Genomic DNA, 10,115 nt, shown 5'->3' on the forward strand with positions numbered 1-10,115 from the left:
CTGTTTCCCATACCTTCTTTGTTTTAAGCAAGTATATAAACTGTTTCCCCACCACTTTGCTTTAAGCAGTAAGTAACCTCCTTTTAGTTATGCTCCTATGCATGCCATTTAGCTCAATAAATGTATTCTCACTTTGGTTTTCAGAGTTTGTTTTCAACGTAACAGTCTACACATATGCCTTGGTGCATATATTTTCTAAATCACTGAATGTTTCCATCTTCTAGCCAGTCATTCAGGTAAGAAACCAAGAAAACATATTTCATACATCATGCTACCTCCTACAAATAATGAATTGATTCTTAAATACTACTTATAATTTAATCTTTCCCCCAAATATGTCTATTTCTATTATTGTCTCTGTTCTTTCATTTATTTAGGTCTTACCAAAACTTATCTGGATTACTGCCCTATGTCTTTTATTGTAGCCTCCAGCCTTGCACAGTCTTATGCTTATGCCAGCTTGTTCTCACGTTGGTCTTAACACAAATTCTAATCTCCTTAACATGGCTAATTTAACCCTGATAAACAAGCTACTACTTTGCAGATGAGTGCCATCTCTTGTGACTCTCTCAGGTGATATCCATGTTCTAGCCATGTTTCATAGCCTCAGTTTCTCATTTATGGCAATGAACTTTGTGTAATTTGACAGAATACTACTTCCTTTATCTTCACCTCTTTACCTGGTTATTTTCTTTCAACTTATCTTTCAGATTTCAGGTGAAATTCCCCTTCCTTCTCAAATCCATTCACTACTGATCAAGTTTTAACACCCATTAATTCATCCATCTGTTCATTTGTTTGTAATTTGCTCTAAATTTCAAGATCTTGTTAAGCAAAGCTGGTTCTATATTTTCCCCAGTTTTATCTTCAGTACCTAGCAAGATGTGGCAATTAGTATATTCTCCAAATATATTGGTAGAATAAAAGAATGAATGAGGTTTGTTTTACTCCTGACCCTTTTTACTCTCTTGATTACCTTTAATATTTTCCCACTTTATATTGTGTTAGAGTAATCCACAAGAAAATCAAATAGTGTCCAATAAATCTTGAGAGAAACTCCATGAGTGACAAAAGTACTTAACATTGCATTTAAGTATTGTTAGTATATTTTGTATGATTTTAGCCCCTATCTCTGAAGCACAGTGACTCCAGGAACCACAGTTGCCTTTTACCTCCATGAAAAAGTTGCCACCAGTGATTAGTTCTTTAACAGGATCTCCTCTAGGAATTCAGCCAGGCAGCCTTTGGGACCACTTTGTGACAGTCCAAGTCTAGATTATAAAAGTGAGCCAGATTCTGGGAAGATGGCAGCATAGAAATAAGTGGAAGACTTAGTCTCCCCCAGAACAATTCATAAATGAACAAAAAACCAGCAAATAACCTGGAATAACAGCAGGGAGACAAATGTGACTGTACACTCAACATCCACCAACATGAATTGGGAGGAATGCCCGAGATCACAGCATAAAATCTGTAAGTAAAACTGCAGACCTGTGCTGAGAGCTGAGAACCTAGAGCCAAGAGCCCCTCCCTCATGAAAGCCGTGCTGTGCACTCTCTCAGCCCAGCTCCAAGTGAGGTTTTAATATTAACTGCTCAATACAGACAGCGAATCCTCAACAAGCAGACAGAGGCTTTTGGTGACAACTGAACTTGGGAGAATTGGGGGACATATCTGTCTCAGGATAGGGAGCTCAGAGAATTGGGTGCTATCTCTGGCTGATGGGTGAACCTGGGAGTTTTTCTGTCCCTTGCTCTCTGTGGAGAAAACCTCAGCTGTCCTCAGCCTGCAAGGCATTGCAGTAAAGACAGCCTCAGACATTCTGCATTCTGAAATGAGCTGAGAGCCCCACAGCACAGCCGGAGGCCCAGGGCTTCCCTTCAGGGATGGCACACACTGGTGATGTAGCATGGCATTCCCTTGGCTGAGCTCCTGGAGGATTGCAGCTGGGAGAGGGGACCTGCTCGGAGAACCCAGGGGCACTACACCAAGTCTGGTGGTTTGTGGGACAGTGAGAGAGAGGGTCTGGGGCTGAACTGAAATGAAGGCTTAGACTCTTGCCACAGCCTTGAATCTCCCAGAACCTGGGAGATTTGAACAGTAGAACTGCCCTTCCTCCCTGGCCACACATACACATGCCCCACATTCAGGGCAGATGGCTCCAGCAACACACCCAAACTGAGTTCTCCAACTGAACCCACAAGAATCATTTCCCCATACAACATGGAAAAAAGGTTGAGAATGGACTTGAGGGATATAGGTGACTCACAGACGTCATCTGCTGGTTAGTTAGAGAAAGTGTACATCACCAAACTGTGTCTCTGAAAAATTAGATCGATATCCTTTTTTTGGTTACAACTTGAAAGAATCCTATCAAGCAAAACAAATGCCAAGAGGTCAAAAACAACAGAAAATCTTCATGCATATGATAAAACCAAATGATATGGAGAATCCAGCTCCAAACACACAAACCAAGATTTTGGAAGAAACATTGTACCTCACACAATTAATCAAAGAACTACAATCAAAGAACAAAAACATGGCAAAGGATTTAAAGGACATCAAGAGGACCATGGCCCAGGATATAAGTGCCATAAAGAAGACCATAGAAGAGCATAAAGAAGACATTGCAAGAGTAAATAAAAAAATAGAAGATCTTATGGAAATAAAAGAAACTGTTGGTCAAATTAAAAAGACTCTGGGAATTCACAATACAAGACTAGAGGAAGCTGAACAACATCTCAGTGTTCTAGAAATCCACAGAATGGAAAATGAAAGAACAAAAGAAAGAATGGAGAAAAAATTGAAAAAATCAAAATGGATCTCAGGGATACGATAGATAAAATAAAACATCCAAACTTAAGACTCATTGGTGTCCCAGAAGGGGAAGAGAAGGGTAAAGGTCTAGAAAGAGTATTCAGAGAAATTGTTGGGGAAAACAACATGTCCCCAGCATGACATATTTAAAATTCTGAGAGAGAAAAAATTCCAGCCAAGAATACTTTATCCAGCAAAACTCTCCTTCAAATTTGAGGGAGAGCTTAAATTTTTCACAGACAAATGCTGAGAGACTTTGCCAATAAAAGACCTGCCCTACTTCAGATTCTAAAGAAAGCCCTACCAACAGAGAGACAAAGAAAGGAGAAAGAGATATAGAGAATTTTGACAGACATATATAGTACCTTACATCCCAAATCACCAGGACACTCATTTTTCTCTAGTGATCAAAGATCTTTCTCCAGAAGGGACCATAAGCTGGGACATAAAACAAGCCTCAAGAAATTAAAAAAAAAATTGAATATACTCAAAGAACATTCTCCAAACACAGTGGAATACAAATAGAAGTCAATAATTTTTGAACTGTAACTCCACTATTTACTTCCTACATGATAAAAAATACACAAACTCTAAGGACGAATCAGTGGTTTTGAACTCAATGTAAAATATGTAATTTTAGACAACTATATAAAGGTGGGGGAATGAAGGAGTATAGGAACATAGTTTATGTGCCCTGTTGAGGTGAAGGTGGTATCAAAGAAAAACAAGATTGATAGGGATTTAAGAGGTTAATTTTAAGCCCCATAGTAAACACAAAGAAATTATCGGAGAATATAACCATAGATATGAAAAGTAGAGTTTGGGTTAAGAGAAATGGGGAAAGGGGCATGGGGAGTTAGGAAAGGAGTGTAGAGTTGCTGTTTGAGGTGAAGGGAAATTTCTAGTAATGGATGGTGGGAAAGAGCATAACATCATTCTAAATGTGATTAATCCCCCTAATGGAAGGCTAGGAAGGGGGTGGAATGGGAAGATTTAGGCTGTATATATGTTTCCACAACTGAAAAACAGTCTAACTAGATGACAATTGAATGCTAAGAATGAACTTGGATGGGATTGGAGGATAGAGGACAGGTGGCTCGAAGGGACACAGTTGAGACATAAGGAAAAGGAAATATAGAATGTAAGCATTGTATCATTGTTGAATCTCTTATACTTCTTAGCTGTGCTTAATGGAATTACATAAAAGAATGTTCTTGTTCATGGGAAGTACATATGTGAATTATAGTGTATGTTCAAGGATGTGTGCAGCTAACTCTCATATGTTCAGAAGACAGAGCAATAGATGATGGATGATAGATAGGGAGGGAGGGAGGGAAAGAAATATTTATGTGACAGCATGTTAAAGTTGGTGGATTGAGATATCAGGGGAGGGGGTCAGGGTATGATGGAATACTGTGTATGGAGCTAGTATTGTTTTTGCAACTTTTCATGTAACTGAATTTATTTCAAAATAAAAAAAAAATGTGAAAAAAAAGTGAGCCAAACTCCATGGCATCTAAGGGACACAATGATTAAGTATATCTCTCAAAGCAGCTCATTTGTATTTAGGAATGATTTCTATAAAAATGGAATATTGAAAAGCTAGGACCCAAATATCTAGCAGTCAAATTAGGGCAAACCATTTCTGTTTAGCTATGTAGTGATTCAAGTATAAATAATATTTTCATTAGGCCACTATCTGTTGGATTTTTCTACCCTTTTGCCTCAAGGAATACAATTAGTATAGTCATTGTTTAAAGGATTGTGGTGAAGTAGAGGTTAAAAGGAGGATTAATCCTTCAAAGAACAACCATTATGCAATAAAATGATTATTTTACTCTTGTATTTGTGGTGAGGAAAAGGTAGAAGGTAAACTACTGGGAATTAGTCAAACAGTATTTACAAGGAAAACTCTTCCATTAGGTTAGACTATATCTTCAGATCTCCAGGTATGGACAATTATTTTTTTTAAACATAGGACAATTCTCTTCTGTGGAGCTTAAGTCCTCTTTGTAGGAAAACTTCCTTTCTGGTGTGTCATAAGTTTGTCCCCTATTGACCTTAAGTTTAAAGATAGAAGTTGAGGTATATGACACAATGCCATTTATGTGAAGTATAAATGTATGCACATGGAACAGAAACAAACATTTTGTAAGAACACAAGAAAATAAGCAGATTCACATTAAATATTTCAAGTGTGGCAGAAGGGATGGATGAAGAATAAAGAGAAAAGAGAATAAGAAAAAAAATTAAAAAAAAGATGCACTTTGTTAGGCTCACTGATGATGATATGCCAGAAAGAGAGGAAAGCAATTTTTCTAAACAGGTAGAAAGAAATATATTTTCATTGGACAGATAATACAATTCTGAGTTTAGTTATGCAGAAGTCATACAAATTATTAAAATATATAAATAAAAATCTTTATTAGAGCATTATATAATATGGAATCAAATTAAAACCACATCTCAGAAATGTATGAAATATAGAGATATATATTTAGTAAAATGTAGCCTTTAAAACTCGATTTATATGTATTACATAGACTTTTGGGGCAAGCTTCTGAGAAGAAGAATAAAAATAATGAACAAAATGTTACCTTATAATGGCTTCTTTAACAATAAATAGTAAGGTATAATTTACAGATAAAAATTTGCGCAGATTGTAGGTGTGCATGGATGAGATTTGACAAATGAAACACCTGTTTGACTAGTGTCCCAATCAAGAGAGTATTTCCATCACTCCAGAAAGTTCCCTGATGTCTCTTTGCAGTTAATTCCCCACATCATATCCCAAACCACAATTGATATTTCTATGAGCAGATTTATTTTATCTATCCTAAACATGATATAGACAGAATAATAAAGTATGTTTTTTTCTGGTTTCTTTCTCCTGACTTACTGTTACTGAAATTCATTTAAACTGTTGGATGCCTTAGTAGCTGTTCTAGTTTGCTAATACTGCCAGAATGCCAAACACCAGAGATGGATTGGCTTTTATAAAAGGGGGTTTATTTGGTCACACAGTTACGGTCTTAAGGCCATAAAGTGTCCAAGGTAACACATCAGCAATCAGGTACCTTCACTGGAGGATGGCCAATGTTGTCCAGAAAACTTCTGTTAGCTGGGAAGGCACATGGCTGGCATCTGCTCCAAAGTTCTGGTTTCAAAATGGCTTTCTCCCAGGATGTTCCTCTCTAGGCTGTAGTTCCTCAAAAATGTCACTCTTAGTTGCACTTGGGGTATTTGTCCTCTCTTAGCTTTTCCAGAGCAAGAGTCTGCTTTCAATGGCCATCTTCAAAATGTATCTCATCTGCAGCTCCTGTGCTTTCTTCAAAGTTTCCCTCTTGGCTGCAGCAGCTCACTCTTCTGCCTGATGTTATACAGTGCTCCAGTAATTTAATTCAGACCCACCCCGAATGGGCAGGCCAACACTTCCATGGAAATTATCCAATCAGTGTCATCACCCACAGTTGGGTGGGACACATCTCCATGGAAACACTCAAAGAATTCCAATCTAATTAAAACTGATAGGTCTGCCCACACAAGATTACATCAAAGATAATGGCATTTGGGGGAACACAACACATCCAAACTGGCACAGGAGTTGATTACGTTTTGTTGCTGAATAGAATTGATTTTATGAATATACCACTTTTTTAAAATATACTTTTCTGTTTATAAGCAGTTGGAATATTTGAAGTAAAAGTTATTGTGAATAAAGCTATCCTGAATATTAAAGTTCAAGTATTTTTCTACACTTATGCTTTCATTCCTCTTGGGTAAGAATGGGGGAGATTCTTGAGACATCTGGTAGAAATATGGTAACTTTATTAGAAATTGCCAAATGTTTTCTGAAATGACTGTACCATTTCTGACTCCAACCAACAATGTGTGATGATTCCAGAAGCTGCAAATAGTAATTGATATTTGGTAATATGACTATTTTAAATTTCAACTAATCTAGTGGGTAGAAAGTGATATTTCATTGTTACTGTAATGGCATTTCTCTGATGACATAGGATACCAGGACATTTTTTCCTGTGTTTATTGGTCATTCATATTTTTTTCTGTGAAATGTCTGTTCAAATCTTTTGTCTATTTTTATTGGTCTGTCTTTTTATTATTAATTTGCAGGGATATTTATATATAATCTGGATATGATTAAATTACTTTAGCTTCTTAGATTATATTCAGCTGAACATATGTGTACATGTTTAGACTCTAATTCTGTTCCACTGATCTATTTATTTGTCTTTACAAAATATTGCTTTATCTTCATTGCTGTAGCTTTATAGTAAGCCTTGAAATGATTGCTGTAAATTATTCAACTTTTTTCTTTTACAAGCTTGTTTTGTCTGTATTCAATGTTTGCATCTACTGTATAGAAGCAGACCTCATGTCAGATGGGGAGAACTTGTTTGAACATCATAAGGTTGAGTCTGCTCTAAGAATAGTCACACATAGTAGAAGTGTGCATATTTCATTAATAAAATTTGATCCCTAACTTATAATTGAATCTTCTTACAGGTGAAATTAAGAAATGAACCACTTGGATGCATGTGATAAAATGATGTCATAAGCCTGTTTGTGACCCATCAAATTCCAATAACCTAAAGCCAGAATGGCTTTCTGTTCCATTGGAAAACTTGAGCCTTTGAGAAAATCCCTTCAAGACAATAAAGAAGTCATGAAATAAGTAGAAGAAATTAAATACTGAGCTCATGTATCAAATGTATGAAATCAAACTTGAGAACTTTTAGAAATAACTGGGGGCTGAGTTTATGCAATCTTGTCATAAGGACCTTTTGTAACTACTGCAATAGTTACAAAGTACTAATGGAAGTATAATCCAGTTAGCTAAAAGTTTTTGGTCCCTCAGGTCATTAAATGCATATAGTATGAAAATAAATAATCAAAATAAATCTTTAGGTTATTATTTGGGGAAGAAGTTTATGTATGTACAAATAAAGGATTTACATGTAGGTCAGCAACATTCTTTTGGTACCATTCATCACTAAAATTATGATGAGAAACTGTGCTTTTTGTCTATTACAGACAATGACATTATCCAGTAAAATCTGGAATATTTTAAATTTTCTACACAAAAGATGGTGATGTTTGAGAGGCATTGAGGTTGTAACTATGATATCACCTGATATCACACACCTAAATTGTCATTTTGCAAATTTATCACCACACACACACACAAAATGATGTCAGTAAATGTTAGTATCCTATCATAGAAAATGAGAAAAAGAAAGCACTACTTGTAAAAAAATCACAATTCATAGGAGTATTTTATCAAGTTATTTTGTATATGATTTAAAAATGTACCCAACAAAACATCATTAGACAGTGGAAGAACCTGTGCTCATTTATTTGAGAATTAAAAAAGGATTAGCATATCAGATTAAAAAGAAAAGGCTGATTATTACAGCATTCATTTTTTAAATAGTGGGTAAAAAGAAAAAAACAAACTTGCAAACAACCAAATGTCTATCAATTAAGGAATGGTCAAATATAAATTGATTGATGTATACTCCACACTTAACAATGCTTGCATTAAAAATTTAAAACAGTATATATATTTATTGTACAAATAGTTGATGAATTCTCAAGAAATAAAAGCAAGTTGTAGGAAAATTGATGTGGTATGCTTTATTAAAATGCATTCTATATAGATAGTACTGGAGAGTGCTATTAATATTATTTAATCTTACTGGTGGGTTGGGAAATCTGATGGGTATGTAGCATTTGAGAAAGGAAAAAGTACACAATCAAGGGAGGGCACTGAAGATCTGGTGCTGCTAGGATCCCTGCCTCCAGTGGAGCCTGCCCTCTGGGTGTGTCTACCATAATAGGGAAATCTCTGTCCCCAGAGGCTGAGAAAACCCATACTTTTCCTAGCAGAAGCTGCAGGGTATTGAGATACCAGTCAGATATCTTCCCACAAAGGATCTGTAGTGGCACAGGGCAATGGGGCTCCTGCCAGTAACAGGGCAACTAAAGTGGTGGAACTGACTGAACTAGGACCCCTGCTAGAAGAGAAAGGGTAAAGGAGTAATTGCCAACCCAACAAAAGCTAAAGAAAAGCAGACATGCCCAGTAGCTCAGGAAATAGAGGAGGTGGTGTGGGTACTGATGCTTCCCCTACAAGCCCACCAGGCCATGGAGAAGATGGAGGATTTTATATACAAGATCTTGAAGGGATGTTGGAAGGGCACCCCAAATGACTGAAGTACAATGACTACCTGCTGCATGGCCACAGACTGCTCATGCTCTGCTTTCAGGCTGGCTTCTAGAGTATCTTCCACATCCATGCTGAAACTGGTATTGTGGATCCATTTGCTAGGTTATATGCTGTTTCTCTTTTTGGGAATCTTAACTATGCTCAAACCAAACATGAACATCATGGCCCCTCTACAGGAGAAGGTGGTTTGGGGGATTTTCTTGTTTTGTGCTCTGCCTTAGTTTCTCCTGGCTCTTTCACACCATCTATTGTCATTCAGAGAAAGTCTCTTGGACTTTTTTCCAAAGTGGACTATTCAGGGATTGCTCTACTGATTATGGGGAACTTTGTCCCCTGCCTCTTTTACTCCTATGACTACTCCCCACAGCCATGGCTCATCTACCTTTCCATCATCTGTATCCTAGGGATTTCTGCCATCATTGTGATGCAATGAGACATGTTTGACACTCCTAAGCACCAGCAGCAAGAGCAAGAGTGTTCCTGGAACTTGGCTTGAGTGGTGGTGTGCCCACCATGCACTTTACTATTGCTGAGGGCTTTGTCAAAGCCACCACTGGAGGCAGATGACTGGTTTCTCCTCATGGCTGTAATGTACATCACTGGAGCTGCCCTTTATGCTGTTTGAATCCCTGGGTGCTTCTGTCCTGGAAAGTCTGACCTATGGTTCCTGTCTCATCAGATTTTCCATGTCCTGGTGGTGGCAACTGCTTTTGAGCACTTCTACAGTGTCTCCAGTCTTCAGGAATTCCATTATAGCCTAGGAGGTGACTGTACTGATGACTCCCTTCACTGAACTTTCCACCAGAGGAGTGGTGAGGAACTTCCCAAGTGCTTTTAAAAATAACTTATTTGCTGAAGTGGGATGAGTAGTCTAAGTTGTCTGTTTCTAGAAGAAACCTCTTAGAGAATTCTCCACCATTAAAGGTTCAGCCCACTTTCATACCCACTGGGCAGTAAACTTTCCATGTCCATTTCCCCAGCTGGAGAGGAAGAGGATGGTCCAATTTAGTCAACTCCCTCCCGGCAAGGCAACTACCATCCCCTCAAG

General features: G+C 37.5%; 1 pseudogene; it reads left to right on the forward strand.

The window, feature by feature from the left end:
* Positions 1–207: 207 nt before the first annotated feature.
* On the forward strand, positions 208–9,860 carry LOC119519949 (annotated as a pseudogene).
* The last annotated feature ends 255 nt before the right edge of the window (positions 9,861–10,115 follow it).

Source organism: Choloepus didactylus, chromosome 24, assembly GCF_015220235.1.
Source record: "Choloepus didactylus isolate mChoDid1 chromosome 24, mChoDid1.pri, whole genome shotgun sequence".
NCBI lineage: Eukaryota > Metazoa > Chordata > Mammalia > Pilosa > Megalonychidae > Choloepus > Choloepus didactylus.